Source organism: Lissotriton vulgaris, chromosome 4_1, assembly GCF_964263255.1.
Source record: "Lissotriton vulgaris chromosome 4_1, aLisVul1.2, whole genome shotgun sequence".
Classification (NCBI taxonomy): Eukaryota; Metazoa; Chordata; class Amphibia; order Caudata; family Salamandridae; genus Lissotriton; species Lissotriton vulgaris.
Window position 1 is genome coordinate 911,864,605 of NC_141691.1, and position 21,525 is coordinate 911,886,129.

Sequence of the window (21,525 nt, forward strand, 5' to 3'; positions counted from 1 at the left end):
AAGAAAGATGACCTAAAAACAATTAAGGTAGCTCATGTTAAAGTGCTGAAAGGTGCCTCAGGCCCATCATTAAAGCTAAATGTGTCATGTGGCATTAAAATCAGGAGCTGTCAGTCAGGTTCACGAATATGTGAGAAGTTAAAGATAGCCTCTGAGCCTGTTGAAGATTGGAGTTGGCTCCCGTCAACATTAACAAGTGTAAATCCAGTTAAGATATATTGATGCCGGCCTGCTCCAGACAAAGCACCAACTTATTTTAAACTTTGTTCTTGGAAAACGAATGGTTTTAAATCACTTATTGAGGATGTAAATGTAGTTTTTAAAAAAAACTTTTGATATGTTAATTTTGCAAGAAACTTGGAATATGTGTAGCAAGCCTCTGATTGGCTATTTTGAATATTTGAACGTGGCATCTCGGGAGGCCGTTTTTGGTCGGCCAAGTGGTGGTCTCTCTATATATGTTTCTTTAAGTCTGGATGTTGAACATTATGAGATTGACTTTCAGGTCAAATGGATACAGTGCGTTAAATTAATTGCTAGACAATCACTCATTTTTGTAAATGTTTATTTAAGTTCGAAAAAAAGGTTAGATCATTGCAACTTATTCAGTTATGGGAAATGGTGAAAGTGCTATACTATGATCACATGGATTCATTGATGATCATTTCCGAGGATTTTAATACTCATCTTGTTTTGTACAAAAAGCGGGCAATTCATTCAGAACTCCTATCTCAATGGTCCAATTGTGAGTTTATAAAATATAATCTAACGATTATGCATGATAGAGAGAACATACCAACATTCAACAAAACTGGTAGCTCCTCTATAATTGACTATACAATACTGTCAGAGAAACTTTTTGATTTAGTCCAAAGTTACGAGGTAGTTCCAAGGACTGAGAGCGATCACAATCCCCAAGTTATTTCTTTTAATTTCCCATTTGAACATTTGCCTGAATCCAGAATTCTTAGAATTGCCCCCACCGCTTTTAATCTTAAAAGGCTGATATGGAGCGATAAAACTGATAAAGATATCTTGGAATTCCTTCCTCATTTAAATCTAGATGCTCAAGTAGCTAATTCCAAAGGGAACTCGATGGTTGCTCTCTGGCCCTGCCTATGTCATTCTCTTTTGGATACATTTTCTAAACAGGAACCCTCTGTGGGTATTATCTTAAACCCAAAGAATAAAAGGTGGTTTAGCCCACCGCTTACTATACTTGAAAAGAACTCTTAACAAAACAATAAGATCATAGTATAGAAAAGCAAAAGGGACATATTATTTTTCAATTTCACTTAAAATTAGAAACCTAAAAAAGGGCTTTAAGAACGAAATCCGGAGGGTTAAACAAGCGTACTATGAAGAGACCTGGTCTAAACTACATTATGCATTCAAGTCTAAGGACTCGCGACTATTCTGGGGTATTATTAATAATCTAGAAAATAGCAATTTTAGAAGTAATAGTGCCAACATTGATGAATTAAGTTGGGTAAACCTTTTTAATAATTTGAAAACAGCTTCTCAAGGCCCACAGTGCGATGATGGTAAATGCAATCGACATCAGTGCCAACCGGAGTCAGTAGAAGGGGGTCTTCGCCCTAGTGCCAGTGATTCACTATGCTCCCTTGACATTGAGCCATGGTCAGTTGATAAAGTTAAAAAAGTCCTAATCAAGATCAGATCTAATGGAGCGCCTGGCCCCAATGGAATCCCCAATGCTATTTTTAAAGCTAAAATAACAAATTGGTCGGAGTTATTAACGCTCCTTTTTAATGATGTGCTTAAATCTGGCTGTATCCCGGAATCATGGCAGGGAAGCATTATTCAGCCAATTTATAAAAGCGGCCCCAGGACAATCCTGCAAATTATCGCTTAATAACACTTACAGATGTAAATGCGAAAATATTTGCAAGTTGTTTGTTAGACGAACAAGAGTCGTGGGCACTAAGAGAAGAACTGATTCCAAATCTTCAAACTGGTTTTAGAAAGGGAGAATCAACTCTTACTAATTTGATTTTATTGACATTATTAGGCGAAAGAGCAAAATGTAGGAAACAAAAATTGTACATCTGTTTCATTGACTTAAAAGACGCTTTTTATTCTGTGCCCACAAACATTCTTTGGTTGAAGTTAATCAATTGGGTTATATCAGAAACACTTTTAAAAATGATTAAATTAATATACTCCGATACGTGGGTACAGATCAAAATTGGCGACGGTAGACATACCACCTGTCGCCTTGAAACCAATGTCGGTTTGAAACAAGGATGTGTTTTGGCTCCTTGCATTTTTTATTTATTTATGTCCGATCTCCCAGCCCATTTTAATGATGTCATTTCACACTCCCCTTCTGTGATGGGTATAGAGATTAAATATTTACAGTACGCAGACGACACCATTTTACTAAGCCAAACTGTTATAGGGTTAAAAAGACTAATAAATTCCTTTAATATATATGTTATACAAAATGGTTTAACAATTAATACAAAAACCCCAAAAATAATGACAATTGGAAAAGGTAAACCGGGAGTAAAGGAATGGAATATTAAAGGTTTGGCTATAGAATGTGTAAAATCATATAAATATTTGGGAATCACATTTGACGATGGTTTGTCATTTAGGCAGCATTTTAATAATTTAGAGGCCAAAGGTACTTCACTTGCCTTTGCCTTTAGAAGCTGAGAGATAAACTTTTATGCCCCAATTACGATTACTTGCTGAAGGTCATGAGAGCAAAGCTTATTCCATCCTTGGACTACGGTTCAATAATCTTTCGAGGCAAGGATGCAAAACTGCTTGATGATATAGAAGTAAGGCGGTATAAATCCGTTTTTAGGATTCCCAGACAGATTTCACGTGCCAATTTAAGACTGGAATACGGTTTAAGGAATCCGTTATTGGTCCGACGAGCAACATATTGAAAAACTTTATAGGCACTATCTCGAGCTGATGAGGGCACGTTAGCTGGCGTGAGATTTTGTAGGGCGAATATTCGAGTAGGTGGCAGGATTATTTATCTGAGTGTCTATCCAACTTTGAATGCCCAAATTTAGTAGATGAAGTGAGGAGTTAAACGGTTTATAAAAAATCAATTAACCTGACTGTTGCTCGGCTGTCAGAAATAATGGATAAAGAAAAACGGAGGGTAAAAAAACATTTCTGGTCCATAGCGAACTCCTTTGATAAATTGTTAGTCCAGCCTTATTTACTTTTTCATTTAAAACCTCTGATCAAAAAGAAATTCATGCTATTAAGGTTTGGCATATATCCAACTAAAGACGGAACCCCAAAATGGGAGAACAAATGGTCGTCGAATATTTGTAGCCTTTTTTTGGGTTGTGTAATGAAACCGTACTGCACATTGTAACGCTATGTCCAAAAATGCTACAGGAGCAGAAGACAGTTTTAAAGCCTATCTTTAAAGAAATGGGAGTTAGAACATGTAGAACAGCAATTATATGTTGTTTACGAGGTGTCAACATTCATACTATGCATCAATTTGTTCAGTTCATCTTTATAGTGGAAAAGAAATTACGTAGTGTAGACATCTTAAGTAAATGATATATTCGTTACGGTAATGATATAACTATTTTTATTGTTTTTCGGGAGTAGGTGGGCTATTTTATTGTATTTTTAATTCATTCGGAAACGGTGTAATATTTGTAGTTCGCACAAACCATTTTAACTTATGTTGTAGTTTACCACTTGTAATGTTGTAATTTAAAGGTAATTTATGAATGTGGATGGCACTTTATGTACAATTATCTTATATGATTTTAGAGGTCAGCACATGTGCACTTTATCCCCGGCAGGAGCTTTGTATATTATACATAATTTTTCAATTAATACAGTAATTCGTAACTTTTTGGTGCTAGCATAGGGCACTTTAGCTTTGTCGCTGTAAATCTAATGCACTTTATGTCTTGCTGCTAATAGTTACAGACAATCTGTAAAAAATGTTGGTAATTGCACTTTCCTTTTGCTGCTAATTTTCACTGAACAACTGTTAATATTTGCTGCTAGCACAATGCACATTAGTTTTTGTGCCGTGAGCACATTGCACTTTACTCAGTCATTGTTGACTGCTATTGACAAACGGTCAATATTTGCTGCTAGCATAATGCACTTTAGTCTCTAACTGGAAAATGGTTAAACAAATGTTGATCAACTTATGTTAAGGCATTGTATCCGTATATGTTCAATCAGACTTTGTGCTTGATATGTTCTTTTTTGTAATGATTTTAATTAATCAACAAATAAATTTACTTACTTACATGAGCTTCACACATTTTGCAAGGGATCCAGAGGCTAGCTCTTATCCTTCACACTTAATTGATAACCAAGAAACATAAATATTTAAACGGCAAGTTTACTCTTCCTGTGGATTATTTTATGTTATGATTAGTAACAGCATTGTCTACAATCTTGTTAATGTTTAGCTCAATGATTGTTGTAATGTAAACATCATTGACATCCCCCTGCTTCACCTTTCCCTAGAGCAGTTTAATGAGTTTTGAGACAAGCATCATGGGTCATTTCTTATAATTTTGGGCTACGTGGGTGAGTGCACATTGAGTACAATAACACATTAATTAATGAAAAGAATCCCTTAGTGATGTCATTTGTAGTTTTATATCTATTTCTGGTTCATTGGGTCATGATTCATGTGGTATGTGTGTTGTGTTCAGCGTCTGTTCAGCTATTGGAATTGTGGTTATCAAATGCTGATCTCCATAACCCAACAGTGTTTATATAGAAAACATCACAGTATATAATGGACTAGGATTGCTTGTTTATGCTATGATACAATAGCTTATATAGGCTGTTTTAATTTCCCATTTGGCCTAAGGTTGTAATGAATACTGGTGCTAGATATGTGATTTATCGGCCAGGGACACAGTGAGCAGGCAGGCTTTCACATTCTAACCAGGTTTATACTTATGAAGAGCAGGAGCCAGTTTTAATACTCACTTCCCAGCATATGAGTAACAAAGGGTCTGGGGCACTAATGGTATAAAGACATCTGTTATTATCCCTTAAAGTGTTGATCATGAATTGAGAAGGCCAATCATCTTCGTCTACTATTATATCTTAAGGTTCAGCCAGTTGTTTCCCAAGACTAATATATATTATTTTCTTTGTATCTTCCGCCATTTGAATTGTTGGCTTATAAATGACACCAGGTTTATGCATGTACCTGTGGGGTGCAGTGTTGAGAGTTTTGTGGGCATTGATGATTTCTGCTGCTGTGGACATTCGTGATTTCTGTTGCACTGTATAGTAATGCTAAGACTCAATTCCTGCTTGTGAGAAGAAATCTAGTTAATGCTGCCACTCTGTTTCTTGTTAGCTGCTACTTTTAACTTCTTGAAGTGACTTTTTGTCCCAAATATTGTCCTATGCGCAAACATATATATGCTTCTTCATTATACCTGCAGAATCTTTTATCAGGTATCTGAGGAAGGACTAGATGATTGCTTCGTTGATCATCGGAGTATTATCTGAGCACCTTCTATATCCTCATTCTCTTTTAGATTAAGTATGGCGTGCATCAGAATATTAATACCTAACGGAGGTTTTAACTTGCTTCTGATCTCTCAACTGATGATCCCCTTGGTACTCCCACTTATAAGATGTTGTCTTCCTATTGCAGGCTCTGTCACTGGAGCAATACTTTCATGATTTCTGCTTTTTATTTTTATTGTAACAAAAATGTTCCTAAACTTCAGTCTGTAACATAAATTGAGGCTTCATAGTTCTTTTTCACAATGTATCCCTTTCTATTGATGCATATATCTGTGTTATAATAGTGAGGGTTTTTCTGATCATCTGGAGCCATCTCTAACCTCTGGCATACGGCTAGAAAGTCAATTTTGCTTCTGAGATTGCTTAGAAATGTCTCTGCTACAATCTCAATATTAATAAATGATTTCTACCTAAGATCGACAGTTGGAGATGCCACATACTCTTCTTGGATTCACTAAGGCATTCTGGAAGCACCACATAGGAAGGGATGTTGTGTATCATAGAATACAGTTTAGTGCACACACTTGCCAATGTAACGTCATTGTTGTGATATTAGAGCGATCCCAATCAAGAGGCACATAGTCTTAATTCTAATCTTATCTTGACGTTTAGATTGTGGGAGTACTGAATCTAACATATGTTTTCCAATCTATCCAACTGTGAATATCATCTCATTTTCCCAAGCAACCCCCCATTAATGTTTTTAAAACATTTTTTTTTATTGAAACACACCTGGTACAATCATATAAAAAATACATTTTGTATCAAAATACCTTATTTTAAGATCTAAACATGATATTAAAACGAATGTATATGACAAATCTATGGGCGACAGACTGAGGTACAGCTTTCTAAAAAAGACAGTTAAAAAAGAGAGATAACATATTACATTTATAAGAGGAGATCCTGAGTCATTATTTTAAGATCTAGACATGATATTAAGAGGAATGTATATGACAGATCTATGGGCGACAGACTATGGTACAGCTTTCTAAAAAAGACAGTTAAAAATGTGAGACAACATATTACATTTAAAAGAGGAGATCCTGAATCAATATTTAAAAGAAAATCGTCTAAAATAGCACCAAATAGAATTCTCGAAGCATCAAGTTTCAATGTGCACATCGAGCCAGCCCTGATTGGTGCCCATTTGGCTTGGCCCCAAGCCCTTATCTTTCTACCCCTTTGTGAGTAGAGGGAGGACGATATTATGGATCCCCAGGAGCCTAGCCAACCACATTTGATAGGAGGGAGGTGTTGTATCTTTCTAACCAGATGCTAGCAATATCCGGAGAACATCCACACACATAAACACAAAGGCTTCATTCTCCTTATTCAGCCTGAGATTCCTATCAGTTCCTGTCAACATTAGGGTAGGGGATAGGTTGATCTTCAAACCTAGCAGCCTCTCCCAAAATTTCTCAATCTCCCCTTGAATTACCCCTTTCAATTCTCCGAATTCCCCCGCTGTCAGGTGTGTGTAGATCCCACTGTTCTGAAAGATGTAGGAGTCGTGGGTACTTCCTCGGAACTTGGCCACTATGTCTGTGATAATGTACTTGGCATCACAGATTACCTGTACATTGATTGTGTGGGTTGATTTCCTGTTTCTGTAAATGTACACTGTGGCAGCACGTGGGCATATTGGGATGTGGGTGCCATCAATACAGCCAATGATGTGTGGGAAATGTGCAATTTGATAAAAGTCAGTCTTGGTCTTGAGCAGTTCCGCATGAGTTTCAGGGAAGCTGATTTAATGATACATTCTCTGCATCATGGCCTCTACGAACTTCCTGAAAAAACTGGACAGGCAGCTCTGGGACACCCCACCTACCGCAGCAATCACACTCTGGTAACTCCCAGGTGCAAGCAGGTGTAGGCTACACAGCACCTGCACATGGGGTGGGATGGCATGCGCCCTTGGGGTTGGGTGCTCCAAAAGTGGGTGCAGGTCCCCGATCAAGTCCAGGATGTTGTGGGGGTGTAGCCTGTACCTTTGCAATATCTCTGGCTCAGTTAGTTGAAATAGCTTTATCCTCTGGCTGTAGACTTGCTCCTCCCTTCTCCAGACCCTCTCTCCTGCTGCCTGCAGCTGTAGCTGCCTCGCTATCACGTAGAATGCCGCCATTCTGTTCACACTGTTGCTTTTTGGGCCCTTTTTTATGGCCTGCACCTGGTTACCACCTGCTTTCAATCCATGGTAAATGCCGACGTTTACATTCCGAATTTCATGAAATTCTGTATTTTAGAAGTTACCTACATCTCAGAACTCATTTTTTAGCATTTCTTATGTACCGATTCGGTAAAATCACTGATTCGGTAAAATTACCAAATCGGTAACATTACCGAATCCGTAAAATTACCGATTTGGTAAAATTACCGACTCGCATTTACCAAATCTGTTTTATTTGTGACCCTACATCTCAATATCCAAATACCGGTCGGTAACGGGTGAAATTCGGTATTTTTGGCCGTTACCGACCGGTATTTGGCTACCTACATCTGGCCCATAATGCCTTTTGGAGTCGGTTTCCACCTCTTTTTCTTCCCAAGGGATCCCTGCCTTCACCCAGATCAATGCGCCTCATGCCAGGGAGAGATTTGTTCTGTACACTTGTCCCCATCAGAGGCGTTGCACTGAGCAGCCTCAAGGATTGTTAAATTTGTCTCCGGGAGTAGAGCAATACCGATGGACCTACGTTGTAGATATGCATAGATGGAACATTTGCGTGCAGGTGTATGTATCCCTCTTACGTTCCAAGTGACGATATTAACTCTTGCTATAGGATCGTAATATAACAACCGGACTTAGTCAGTAGATCCGTCATGCAATAGTGCTTACGATGCAGCAGCATGTCACTAGACATAGCAGTATGTTAAGATCTGTCTGACTACAAGCAATCCGTCAAGGTTTAAAAGGAATAAAAACACTTGTTTGAAAACTAGAAAGAAATGTTATCACAAAAAGAATAAATTATTGATAACAAGGCTCTTTCTCAAAAGATGTATTCTAACCTTTCAGAAATCCAGCATGGCAAAAGCAGGCACAATCGATTAGTGGGGTCAGCAGTCTAGACTCTCAAGACTCGCACCAGTCCAGGTGCTTAATGTTCCCGTGCTGATGATGAACTGCGCACTTCAACTGTCGACGTGACAAAGCTGGAAGTCTTTGTTTTCGCGCTTCTCGGTTGATATTCGGAAATAGTACATTTATGTTCTTTTTGATAATATTGTTAGGTTCTAAGGACGCGGTTGCGTCATTAGTGGCCATTAGTGACTTCAGAGCTTCAGAGACTTCTTAACGCATGCGCAACGTGGGACACTAATCGCCTCCTTCTTAGTTGTGAAGACAGCGACTCAACAACTTTTCCTTCAGGTTTTCACCACAATAGAATTTTGGTTCCGGATGTTGCGGTGGCAAGAGGTGCCTATAACACCAGGTTTAAACTGCCCAACAACGCATTTGAAGAAGCATTCATAGAGACTATAAGTTAACATTTTGTTTAAATACTTTGGAATTGAAGATTAAGACTGTCAATAGTCAAGAATTTTTAGGTCGATATGGATAAACATTGCAGAGTGAAACTACAGACAGATAAAAGTATTTCAGGGGTAAATATCTAGAGGAATTAAAACAAAGTTGGCACAGAGTTTTAGGGTAAAATAGGAAATGGTTCATAGTGTTGTTCTTATATCTAGATACTGAAATATACCCAACTAATCCAACAACATTGATAGAGAGAAGCTATAGTCTGGAGACAATAGGTAATACAGGTATAACCATTAAAAATATAAAGTGATAACTGCGTGGCGTGCATGTTTATGTGATCTTATCATCCTGTACAGGCACAGCGTAGTAATAGAACCAACTCAGCTGGTCGAACCTAGTGCTCGACGTCTACAACTACGCCAGGCTGTCTCTCTTGTTTTTCCACTTCCCCTTTCCCCCCTGCTAGTGCGTTGCCCAGAAGATATAGTTTTTCGGGTGTGCAGACTGGTTGGTGGGCATTGGGATCATCTTCGGCTCCTGTGGTTCAGTTCTTGGCTCGTGACAAAGTAACAGTGTTCGGGGTAAACAAAAACTTCTATAGCTAAGTCGTGAAACTGCATAGGAGCTAACCCCTGGCAGGAGTTTACCCAACCAGATGTGCCCAACCATGGCAACTAACACATGGTCAGGTGATGACTCCAAGGGTGGTGGGTGAGTATGGAGAGGGCCTCGTAACCCTTCTCCCGATAAGCAACCCTATGAAGCATCAAATGGGAGTGTCATTGTGTGTGTATGATATAGTGCAAACTCGTGCCAATGTGCCACCAGGACGTGGGCGCAGGCCCAAAAGAGGAGTGCTAAGGAGGTGTGTACTAAGCGAGTGAGGGAAACCAAATCTAAGCAGGACTGTCAGATAATATTGTCCGAGGTCTGAGGTGTGACATCAGGGAGGTGAGGCGAGTCTGATTCAGAAGACCAGGCCAGTAAGGAGTTTGCGTCTCCTCCGGATCTGGATGGGAACTCTGTGGAAGCAGGTGGTGAGCGCACAGCATGAAGAGTTGGCGCAACTTGTAATGCATCTTGACATTCCAACAAAATCTGCTCTTGATCTGGGGCACTAATCGGAGAGGTCCTACTGTGCAGTCCTCCGCCTATCCCCTCCGATGATTTTGTCTTCCCTTTTGTGCACCGAGGGGTCCTCAGTTGGTCTAGAGGATGAAGTCAGCCCAGACTCCTCCCGTCAGTCCCAAGCATCCGAGGGGGAGTTCTAAAAAGTGGGTGGTGCCATTCCTAACCACCTGCAGGTGGGCTGGGAATAGAAATGAACAGCGCAAGTCGGGATCCCACAACTGGCACTTTACAGCCCCAAAGGAGGCCTGTCGCTTCTGTACTTGGGCAGTGTAGTCTGGGAAGGATAAGACCGTGGCGTTATGGATCTTGAGCCCTGGGTGCTTCCCCACCTCTCTCAGTATAGCGTCTCTGTCACAGAAACTTAACAGTCGAAATATGAAGGGTCTCGGATTAGCCCCAGGAGGCAGTCTGTGGGTAGGCACCCTGTGCGTGTATTCCACCACAAATTGGGGGAGAGTTTCCCTGGGGAGGCAGCTCCTTCATCCAGCTCTCCACATATCTGACCGGGTCATGTCCCTCTGTCCCTTCTGGAAGGCTACTCACACATTATTACAACATGAACAGCTCTCTGTGTCGTCCCGCTTCTTCTCGAGGTTACAGACGCTATCCAGCAAATCCTGCAGGGTAACAGTGTGATTGCAAGTTTTGGATTGAAGTTCTGCAAGCGTGAGTTCTGCTTTGTGTACACGGTCAGATAATTTCTGATGGTCAACCCTCAAAAGTGAAAAGGCTGATGTAATTGTATCCATCCGGTTCTCAAGAGATGTACAGGTCTGATCCAATGCTGTGCCAATCCTTTCCATAGGTGCCAAGACTGAGTCAAGTATGGCTGAGAGATCAGGGCGTTGTGTTTTCAGATATTTGCGTGCCCTAACAGATGACCCTTCATCCATGTCTTGGGACGATGAACCCTGTTGGGCAGCAGAGCGGAGGCGGCCTATGGCCAGCTGCTGAGCACAGGGCATAAGGAGTAAACGGTGTCCAGCTCCCAACTGTAGCAGCCGGGGGGGGCAGATCAGCTGGTATCAGTGGGGACTCCACCTGAGTCCAATCTAGTAGTATGGGTGTTGGTGCGTCAGTGTCCTGTTGATTGGGCACCCAGCCCAACACCCTCCGGGGCTAATGAAGAGGGGTAATATACTGCTTATCCCAGGCCTCAGGAGGGAAAAAGATTTGTAGCTCCAGGGGACAGGCACATGGCCACACAGATGGCATCCCCGAGCCTTGGGGACTGTTCGACGTAGTGAAAGACAAGGGGATGACTGTAGATAAGACAGGCCAAGCCCAAGGGAAGGGTGCTCCATCAGATTGTGCACTGTAGCAAAATCCAACATAAAGGGTGAAGGGGAGATGTCTAGACTCCACACCGTCTGTCAGGTCCTCACCTCGGGCAGCCTCAACAGCGCAGCCCCCCAAATCCATTAACAATATGGGGGAGGGAGGTTGTGAGATGAAGCACCTCGATCTGAGCCCGGTACGACCCATGTGTCGGCCCTGCTTTCACTGAAGTGCGTCCGTTATGAGAGGCGGGTGGACTAGAAAGACTGCAGATCTGCCCCTGCATGAGTGAATCACACCAAATCCTGCGCAGCTCCAGGGGAGAAGAAGGGTTCAATAGGTGTGCTATGTTGCGACCTAGGGAGTGACCCTGTCATCCTGTTGAATGAGTGATGAGTCTCCTGCCACGCAAGCCTTTGCCAGACTCACCTCCACAGGGCCCAGAGGATCTGGGCTCAGCAGGCTCACAGGAGCGTTTTCTCTCCTCTGTACCAAGGCACCACAAAGCAGCCAGCCAGGCAGGGAGCCAACTGCCAGTCTGCCAGTCCTTTGCTGCCGCCCTGTCTCTGGCCCCCAGACGCAATGCTGCCAGCGGCACTTCCTGGGTCTCGCCATAGCCGGCAGCAGGCCACGCTGGCGCCGCTGTGAGCAGGGACACGCACTGAGCTAGCTTGTAGCGGGGTGTGAGGTACCTGTGACCCACTGGGCTCCTCCTCTCACCTCTCGATCCGTGGTCCTCCACCCCTGCCCAGGCCGACGGACCACTCGATGCATAGGTGAGAAGGCACCTGGGTTCAGCGCATGCCGCGTGGGTCCAGGGGCGGTAGATGCATGGTTTAGGTCTTGGGCCACAGCATGAGTTGGGCCATGGACTTCAGTGTGGAGTAGGCCGCACCCCGGATCCCTGAGCGGTACATGGGCCCGCAATCTCAGGGGTCCGTTGTGAGATGCAGTGAATGTTGAGCAACACCCACCATACCGGGATGTAGTTTCGATAGACACGGTATAGAAAGACAATGGTCCTCAAACCAATCCTTAATCAGAGTAAATTCAATTACGTTATTTACACATTTTAGAGCTAATTGTTTATCACGCTCTTTGGGTAGAAAACAAATCATACAGGGAAAAAGAAGAAAAGGATGTGCAGCAGCCAAATGTATACGGAAAATACTGAGTTTATTCCGTTGAATAGCAGAGTTATTTTTTTAGTTTCAAAATACACAACAACAATTTCATAAAAGGTTGCTCCAAGGGGAATGTGCAAAGGAGAGAGTGCTCAAGAAGTGGTGGTTGGGAAAATAATTCCCGGGGTAGAGTGAAAAGGAGTTTGAAAGGTTAGAAATGAGATTGATTCAGCATATCAATCTTAACGACCTGGTCCAAAGTATTCCACATGGTTGATTTACATAATTTTTACATCACAGATTGTTATCATGTGAGGCACGTCAGGGATTGGAGTTGGTAGGGTCCAGATGAAGGGGTATATGGCCGTCGACGTTTTGACTCAGCTTGTGGCACATAGGATGGTTTGAACCTTGGCCTGTGAGTCTTCCTCAGGACATGGGGGCAACCAACTAGTGGTGTGAGATGTCTCATCTAATGGAGAAAATGGGCTGTCAGTGCTGGCACATCAACAAAGCTCCAGTGCAATGGGTACAGAATAATAGGAGCTGACCCGCATTTCATCATGGCGGTGAGATTAAGGTGATTCAGGTCACTAGGCAGGAACATCTGTTCTCTGCCACGAAGACGTCAATCAAGCGTCAGCCACCTGCCGCTCTGAGGTCGGTCAGAAATGCACCAAATGCATAGGGGCCTGTCAGAAAATGAGAGGGACTGAGTGGCGGCCTGCATGGTATGCTTACAGAGATAAAAGGGCTAGCACAGGGTGGGACATGCATCTAACCTCGAAGGCATGTGTCCCCTGGGTGTGCCCACATTGTTGTTAAGAATGGCCCGCCCTCCCCAGAAATGTAATGGTCAAAGTCGCAGGGCGGCAGTAATTTACATGTGCTTTGTGGGCTCCCGTTCATTTAAACTAAGGGACCTGTGTACCCTTGGTTGTGTCCACATTAATACTAGGATCAACAACCTCCGCTTAGAGCCGAAGGCTCGGAAGGTGGTTGTCAAATGGGGAGAGCGTGTATCCTTGTGTGGGGCGCGCTCGTGATCAGCCTGCGATTACCAACAGTGTAACAGGTAGTAATAAGGGGCGGTAATGATTTACCTGTGTGTTGCAGGCTCGTCCTCCATGGGTAGAGACGGCTGCCTCTGTGTGCGGGGATACTTAAGGTACCGCGAGGGCGTCACCAGCGTGGTAGCATGATGGTCACGCTGGCCGCGTCAAAGTCAATAGATGGAAAGTGAGGGAAGACTGCTCCCAGTGTCGGGATGCCGTCATGGTCATGAGGGATAAGTGTTCGTCTGTTCATAAATTGTAACTACATGAATTCTACACAATTCTGGTGTGTAATAATTCTTTTTTTTTAATAATTATTTTTATTTGCATTTTCAAACCAAGAAAACATAGTAAGCATGTCACAGCAGATCATCCAACACATCCCTCTCTACCCCCACCCGCCACCCACCGCCCCAAACATAGCGCAAAACATATCACTTCATATTTATATATGAACAAGCCATCCATATCCAAAATATATAGCTCCATCCAAGTCCTTCCCCTATACATTATTGCTGTCAATGTAACATACCCTACCCCCTCAGAGCCCCCCATCCATGGCATAGTAATGTTGACATTTCCCCCATACTCTATAAAACTTCTTCGGGCAACCTCTCGCTTTATAGGTAACTCTTTCAGCTGCCATATAAATGTCCATACCCCTACTCCATTCATCTAGCCTCGGGGGGTTCGGGCTCCCCATCTCCGCGCCACATCCCTCTTGGCCACCACTAATGCCAGCATTAGAAAAATGAGCTGAGGTTGCGTCAAATCTACCTCGTTCGTTATCCCCAACAAGACTAGTTTAGGCTCCAGGGATAGGGTCATTTCGAGTATTTCCCCAAGCTCCCTCAGTATCCTGGCCCAGTATCTCTGGAGGACCCCACACTCCCAGATGGTCTGGTAAAATTTGACCTCGGCATGTCCACAACGCAGGAAATTAGGGTCATTGGCTCGCCCCATCCGATGTAGACGGTATCTATAGTAAAAGACTCTATGCAGAATTTTGAATTGAATAAGTCGGAGTTAGGATTTTATTGCCACTTCCCTTGGGTGCATCAGGGCAGTCTCCCAGTCCAGCGCATCCATCTCCCCTAGGTTCGATTCCCATACACTTTTCAGTTTCACAATTCCGTCCGGCATGTTGTTAAGTAGGGTTTTACAAGTCAGTGAATTCAACTTAGCCTGTACCTGGTCCTGCAGCTTACGACCCTCTAACGGAGCATATTCCGGCAAGGGATCAGAGAGCGCCTCTTCCGCATGCCAGGCGTGGCGTATTTGCGCATATTTTAAAAATTGAGTGTGGTGCAAAGTGTACTTTGCTCTTTATTCCTGGAAGGACTTCAGGTCTCCCCTCCGCTGGAGGTCACCCAGCACTGAGATACCTATATCATCCTATTGTTGAAACCCTCTCAGCTTATGTAATTCCCGTAGCCATGCACATTTTGAAATTAGGGTTTGTCTCAAGGGTTGATGCTGTCAGCCAATCCGTCTTGTTGCCCTGTCCCACAGCTCTACGGTCACCCTTGTTGCTGACAGCAGTGCTTCCTTCCCCCTCCCTCCATATATGTAGTGTAGACATGTACGGCATTCCAGTTTCTCCATCTCCAGACTGTATGTAGGGTGATCTACCGGGGCATGAAGCCAGTTATTGATTGGTGCGAGGTGTTCTGCCCAGTAGTGGTCCTCAATATTGGGAAGGGAAATCCCTCCATTATATTGGTTCCTCTGTAGGGTCTCCAGAGCTATCCTGGGCTTTTTCCCTAACCAAAGCAGATCTCTAAGTCGCTCGTTTATCTCTTTAAAAACCTGTTGCAGAAGGGGGAAGTACTCGTTGTGTAGTGCATACAGAAACCGCGGTAGGTGATCATTTTGTACATTGATGCCCGTCCTAACATTGTGAGGGGGAGGGTCTTCCATCTGATCGCGTCCTCCTTAAAATTCATAAGAACTCGTTGGATATTTTTTGTATATGAGATAGAACTGCTGCTTGTTATATAAATCCCTTAGTATGTGAACCCTTCTGTCGTCACCCGTAATGCTGCGGGCAAGGCCGGCCCCAAGCTTTCATCCCCAGGGCTATCCAGGATTGACTTGTGCCAATTTATAGTATAGCCTGAGCGTGACCCATATCTACCCAATAACGTAAACAGGTGCAGTATCGAGACCTCCGGGGATGTAATATATAACAGGATGTCATCCGCATATAGCGAGATTTTCTCTTCATACCCCTCCGCGCACCGAACTTTAAAACCAGTTATTTGTCTATCTTGCTGTATTTCGCAAGCCACCACTTCTGTGGTAAGGGTGAACAACAGCGGCGACAGGGGACATCCCTGAGACAGCAAACCATTAACTTTGACCCTCGCTCATGGATACGTATAAAGAAGAGTATTCCATTTCCGAAACTTCGTACCAAATCCAAACTTTATCAGAACGCTATCTAAAAAGGGCCAATGGACCGCATCAAATGGTTTTTCAGCGTCCAGGGAGAGAAACACATGGGGCTCCTCCCTTGCTAACACTTCCATCAACCAGTTGTGTGTCCTTCGCAGGTTGTGCCTAGTCGCCCTATCTGGCTAGAAATCCGTCTGATCTAAATGGATCAAGCCTGTAATCACCTTTCTTACTCGGAGGGCCAGGTTTGTCGCTAGGAGGTTTACGTCTACGTTCAACAACGATATGGGGCGATATGATGAACATTCCCCTGGCGGTTTGCCCTGCTTATAAATGGGAACTATTGTGGCCATACGAAGATCCGGCGGAAGCAACCCCTCCTCTATCGCCCCATTGAGCAAGGCCAGCAAATGTACATTAAGGAGGTCTGCCGTTTTTTTAAAGAATTCCGCGGGAAACCCTTTAAAACCAGGATATTTCCCTGGGCGTAGCTTAGCAAGTGCTTTCCGCACCTCGGCAACTGTAATCTCTACCTCCTGGCTCTCTCGAGCCTCTCGCCCAAGCTTGGGGTCTCCACCTCCTCTAAAAACTGACCGATCTCGGCCACCGAGCCTAGGTGTCTAGCCCTATAGAATTCCTCATAATAAGCTGCAAATGCCTGCGCTATCTGTGCATCTGTTCTACTAGGTCGGCCATCCGCACCCGTCACCTGGTCTACCCATCTCGCCTCCTGTTCCCTACAACTCAACCATGCCAACAGTTTCCCAGATTTGTCCCCTAAGTCATATAATCTATGCAACGTCGCCTGTGCCTGCGTCTTGGCCTCATTACTCGTCAGGGCCTTGTATTGCTGCTGGGCATCCAGCACTCTTCGGAGCGCGGGTACTCCCCCGTCCAGGACATGTTGCTGTTCAAGCTACAAGATTCGAGATTTCAGGTTCCTGATGTCCGCCTGTAGTCTCCTGTCCTCTGCTATTCTATTTTGTATTTTATCACGCAGGACAGCCTTCAGAGCTTCCCAAATCGTCACCCTGACTGTACGGAGCCCAGATTGTCTGCCAGGTAGACCTTCACGTCCGCCCGGAATCCTCGCAGTAGGTCCCTATTCTGGAGATCCCAGGTCGCCAATCTCCACTTCCCAGTCTTCGCCCCTAGCCTCGATCCCAGCGTCACCAACAACGGCAAGTGGTCTGAGATGACACATGCCAGGAATTCTGCTAGGCTCACAGCATCCAGCACATGGCAGGGCAGGAAGACGTAGTCCAGTCTGGAATACACCCTGTGCGCCCCAGAGAAATAAGAGTACATTCTAGGCTCCGGGTGGAGCCATCTCCAGGCATCCGTTAGCCCCACCATGCCAATAAATCGTGCTAGAGGGGAGTGTACCGGGGGGTCCACTCAATCCCCTGACCTGTCCAATGAGGGGTGAACCACATCATTAAAATCTCCACCCACCACATGTAGAGAGTCCAGTGTATTCAGAATAATATCAGTCACCTTTGCAAGGGTTCTGGCCTGTAACCTAGGGGGTGCATATACTAACACCACCGTCATCTTCTGGCGCCTCCAAGTCCCCGTTACTCCAACATATGTACCTTGTGGGTCTGTCCATGTGTCTGTAACTATAAAAGGGGGGGATTTCCTAACCAGAATGGCCACCCCTCTGGAACCTGACGTATACCCCATGGGCCATTACCTTGTACGCCCCTCTAGCCAAGAAACCACACCGTGTCCCATGTAGATGCGTTTCCTGTAGTAATACTATGTCTGGGGCCATCCTTTTAACTAAGGCCTTGACCAATCCCCGTATTATCTTTGCGCCATTTACATTCCAGGTAAGGATTTTGACTAGCATTCCTAAGATTTTCCACGGCAGAGAAGGGTGGTGGTCAATTTTTTATCTGGGACTTTCAGCATGGAATAAGCTCCCTCTCGATCTCCACTCTTTGGAATCGTATCTCCATATTCAGAAATAGACTGAAAACATTGCTGCTCGCAAAAGATTAATGGCCCTGCCAAATCCTGTATAGCTACCTTTGAGCTGAGCACCAGGACACTCCTAGGAGTAGTTGTGAGCTGTATACGTCTTGTTTCAATCATGCATAACTATACCTTTGTTGTGATGGGTGAAATTATGGGATCCGTTTCTAAAACTGATACCCAATTCATAAATATCGTTATTCAATTGTTTTGCTTTAAACCATCAAAGTTTACAAAAGATCCATCATTTGCAATCTAAAACACAGATATAGGGTTCTTGAATTACATATAAAATATATAATAAAAAACAGAATAAAAGCATTAAAACAGACAAGCTTCCAGTTAATGGCCTTGCAGTTAAAAACATTGCTTCCTAAAATGTTGAAATGTAATCTTATGTGCAATACACAATTCATTTGTTCCAGTAGCCAAAATTTCAAAAACACAAGAATTAATTTTGATAATAACAGTCAATGCAGCCTAGGATAAAACCTTTTTTCGATTAATCCAGAATGAGAGTAAAAGACGACTAACTGCAAAAACTGCTGGCCCGAATGTATCTGTGTTTAGGATTCTGTGGGCAACCGGATATTGCCTGGCACCAAGCTTTGAACAGTTCTGCCGTATCCACCTCCTGCGAATCAGTTGGTATTTAATGTAAAAAAAAGTATGTGTTCTTCTGTCTCTTGTACTCTAGCACAAGCAGGACATAGTTCTGGTGATAACGCAGCAACCTGATTATTAGGAAACCTTAGGAGCAGGTTGCCATACCTGAATCTAACATTTAGACTTCTAGCAAGTGGGGGTGTGATTTGATCCAAGAAGAGCTCGAATCTGGGGCATGGTTCGACACTTAAAAAGTGTGTTGTTAAATTAACATTTATGGGTCTGGTAGCATAGCTCTCTCCCACAACCACACAGTACCTGGATTTCAGTCTCGGTAGATCCCCTCTAGTTGCCCTTTCTGGGTATTCCCACAGTCACATGCCTAGTGATTTGCACCAGCTTGCAATATGTTTGAACCACTGTAGTTTGTTTTGAACTACTAATCAGCAGAACCGCCCTTAGGGAATTACAGTAGTCAAATAGCGGGGTGTTGTCCAGATACATAGCCAATTCATTAATAGTTTCAGTGAGGCCATATCTCCTATTCTTTTCATACCTAGGGCAAAGAACAATGGGATTAGTGGAGTGGTGATGGGTACCAAGATAAGTGATCTTACAAAGATATTTTCGCAAGTTGTCAGTTTGTGTTTGTATGGCCCCATATCTCTGCTCCATACAAAGCACTACTTTGGGCTTTAGCATGATAGACTTCTAATGCAGGGATCAGTGATCGAATGTATGACTAACTGTGATATCTCAGTATTGACTTTGACTTGTGGCAATAAGTAAGATAACTCTTATCTTATTGTTGTTCCCAGCCAAGTGAGTCGCTTAATCTTATCCCAAGGTAGTCAAAAAATGTCACCCTCTCAAAGGATTCACATTTAATCCTAACCTCATGTGATTTGCCCTTCGCTTTCCCGAGCACCATATATTTTGTTCTGGTAACATTAAGCTCCAAACTCCTAACCCTGCAGATATTTAAAAATGTATCCACTAGGATTTTCCAGACCCATAGATGGTGTGGAAATGAGTGAATAGTTATCTGCAAGGAGCAGGAGTGGGACTTTCATACCATTCATAACAGGAGAGTTGTTCCTGTAGTCCAGAAGTCTGCTAGCCACATCATTGATAAACAATGAAAAAAGCTTGGGAGCGAGCACGCTCCCCTTGTCACTGTTTTTTAATGTATGGGGAATAAAGTGAATAATCTGATGTTGCTACTCCTTTGGTGAGCATTCAAGATTGCAGGTTTTGGAGAATATTTTTGTTTAATAGCCAAGACTTTATAGACTGATGTTCTATGTCATGTCTTTAAGAAAACCGCAGAAAAATCGATTGAGGGTCTGGCCTGTCTTTCAGACTTCTAAATATTCAGTTATTAATTTCATTATGTGCAATTCAATTTGCAATAATAATGATAGAAAAGTTCAACTTTAGCTTGTGTTGCACAGTGTTGTCTATTCTCCTTTGATATGCATAGTGGCTGACTGCGATCAACTAGTAGTCAGAGTTCAAACGCACCAGAGAAAGTTGCACGTTGTTTCTGATTTCTCAAATCTGTTTTTGTAAATACACTGTTTTTCTTTATGATAAGTAAAAACGGATTCCTTTTATTTGGAGATTTAAAACACGCCCTTCATTATGCAGTACTCTAACCTCCCAAATACCTTATCTGGCGACCTTTAAAATGTCACTCTATGTAATATTCCACACTTTACTACTTTGCTTAAAATTAATATTTTATCAAGATAAGGCACACTGAATGTTATAGCAAGTTAAATATATATTTTCCTAATTTCCTAACATGGGAAATGTTTCTGTGCAGCAGGGACAAGTAGTGAGTGGCTGTAGGATGAAGTCACAAAACGTTAGGCACACTTTAGCTTCTGGTAAAAGGCTATCACTTCAATTTATTACTAACTGTCGTAGATTGGGGATAATAGTTTTAATTTAATGGGTCATTGTGATACTGGTATGGAATTTACATTGGGCACTTTAAACCTCTCATGCAATGTGTACTTACCTAGGGCTATGTGTCAAGGCGATGTTTACCTAACTGAACTATTGAGAAATTGCATGATGACATAAAACCATCACTCTCTTTTTAGGTCAAGCCTGTGCAGCACATGCACTGCTCTGCGAGGAAGCTGTATTAGAGTAAGGACGCAAAGCTCTGTCCACTCTCCGCCCATATTTTCATTGGCTTCTGTTATTGTCCTTTGAAAATGCTGGCTTCTGATTCGTTAATAGGCTTGTTAGTCCCTCCTTGGTAACGCCATGCCTTCATTTGTAACCTCCCATGAGGACTGGCCTTTTTATTTCTGTTGCAACACGGTATGTCTTATTTACTCTGTTAGCACAATTTTCTTTAATGAGCTTCTCCTACTGCAAGCACAACATGCTTTCCTGCAACATTCAGCGCACCATGCATGCTTTCACTTTCAAAGCAGCCCGAGACAATGGCTGCCGCTTCTTTGAAATGAAATAGGTCTCTCATTTCCAATAGTTTGAACTAATGGCACTGTAAATGACAATGCCTTTTATTTATGTGTTAATTATCAAAACAGATAAATATAAGGCATTGTCATTTACAATGCCAATAGATGAAAATCTCGCAAATGCACGACCGATTGCATTGAACATGCTTGTTCTCTTTCTCTTTCTCTCTGTCACTGTTTCACTGTGTGTATCTGTCACACATACACATCCTCACACACACGCACACACCCACACACACACACAATACAATCAAGGCATAGCCTGCATGCCATTCAGTGCTCAAGTCACACATCATCACACACTTGCATACTCAATACAACATGATCATGCACCATCGCAACAGCCATCACACAAATACAAATTATTGAAACTTGAATTTCTACTGCAATTATAGTCTTCTGTGCAGGGAGGGGTACACAGCTAATGGCTGTGGTGT

General features: G+C 43.0%; 1 protein-coding gene across 1 annotated transcript in view; it reads left to right on the forward strand.

The window, feature by feature from the left end:
- Window positions 1–21,525, forward strand: part of LOC147722710 (uncharacterized) — an 819,082-nt gene that overhangs the window by 88,307 nt on the left and 709,250 nt on the right. The gene's annotated exons all lie outside the window — the stretch shown is intronic.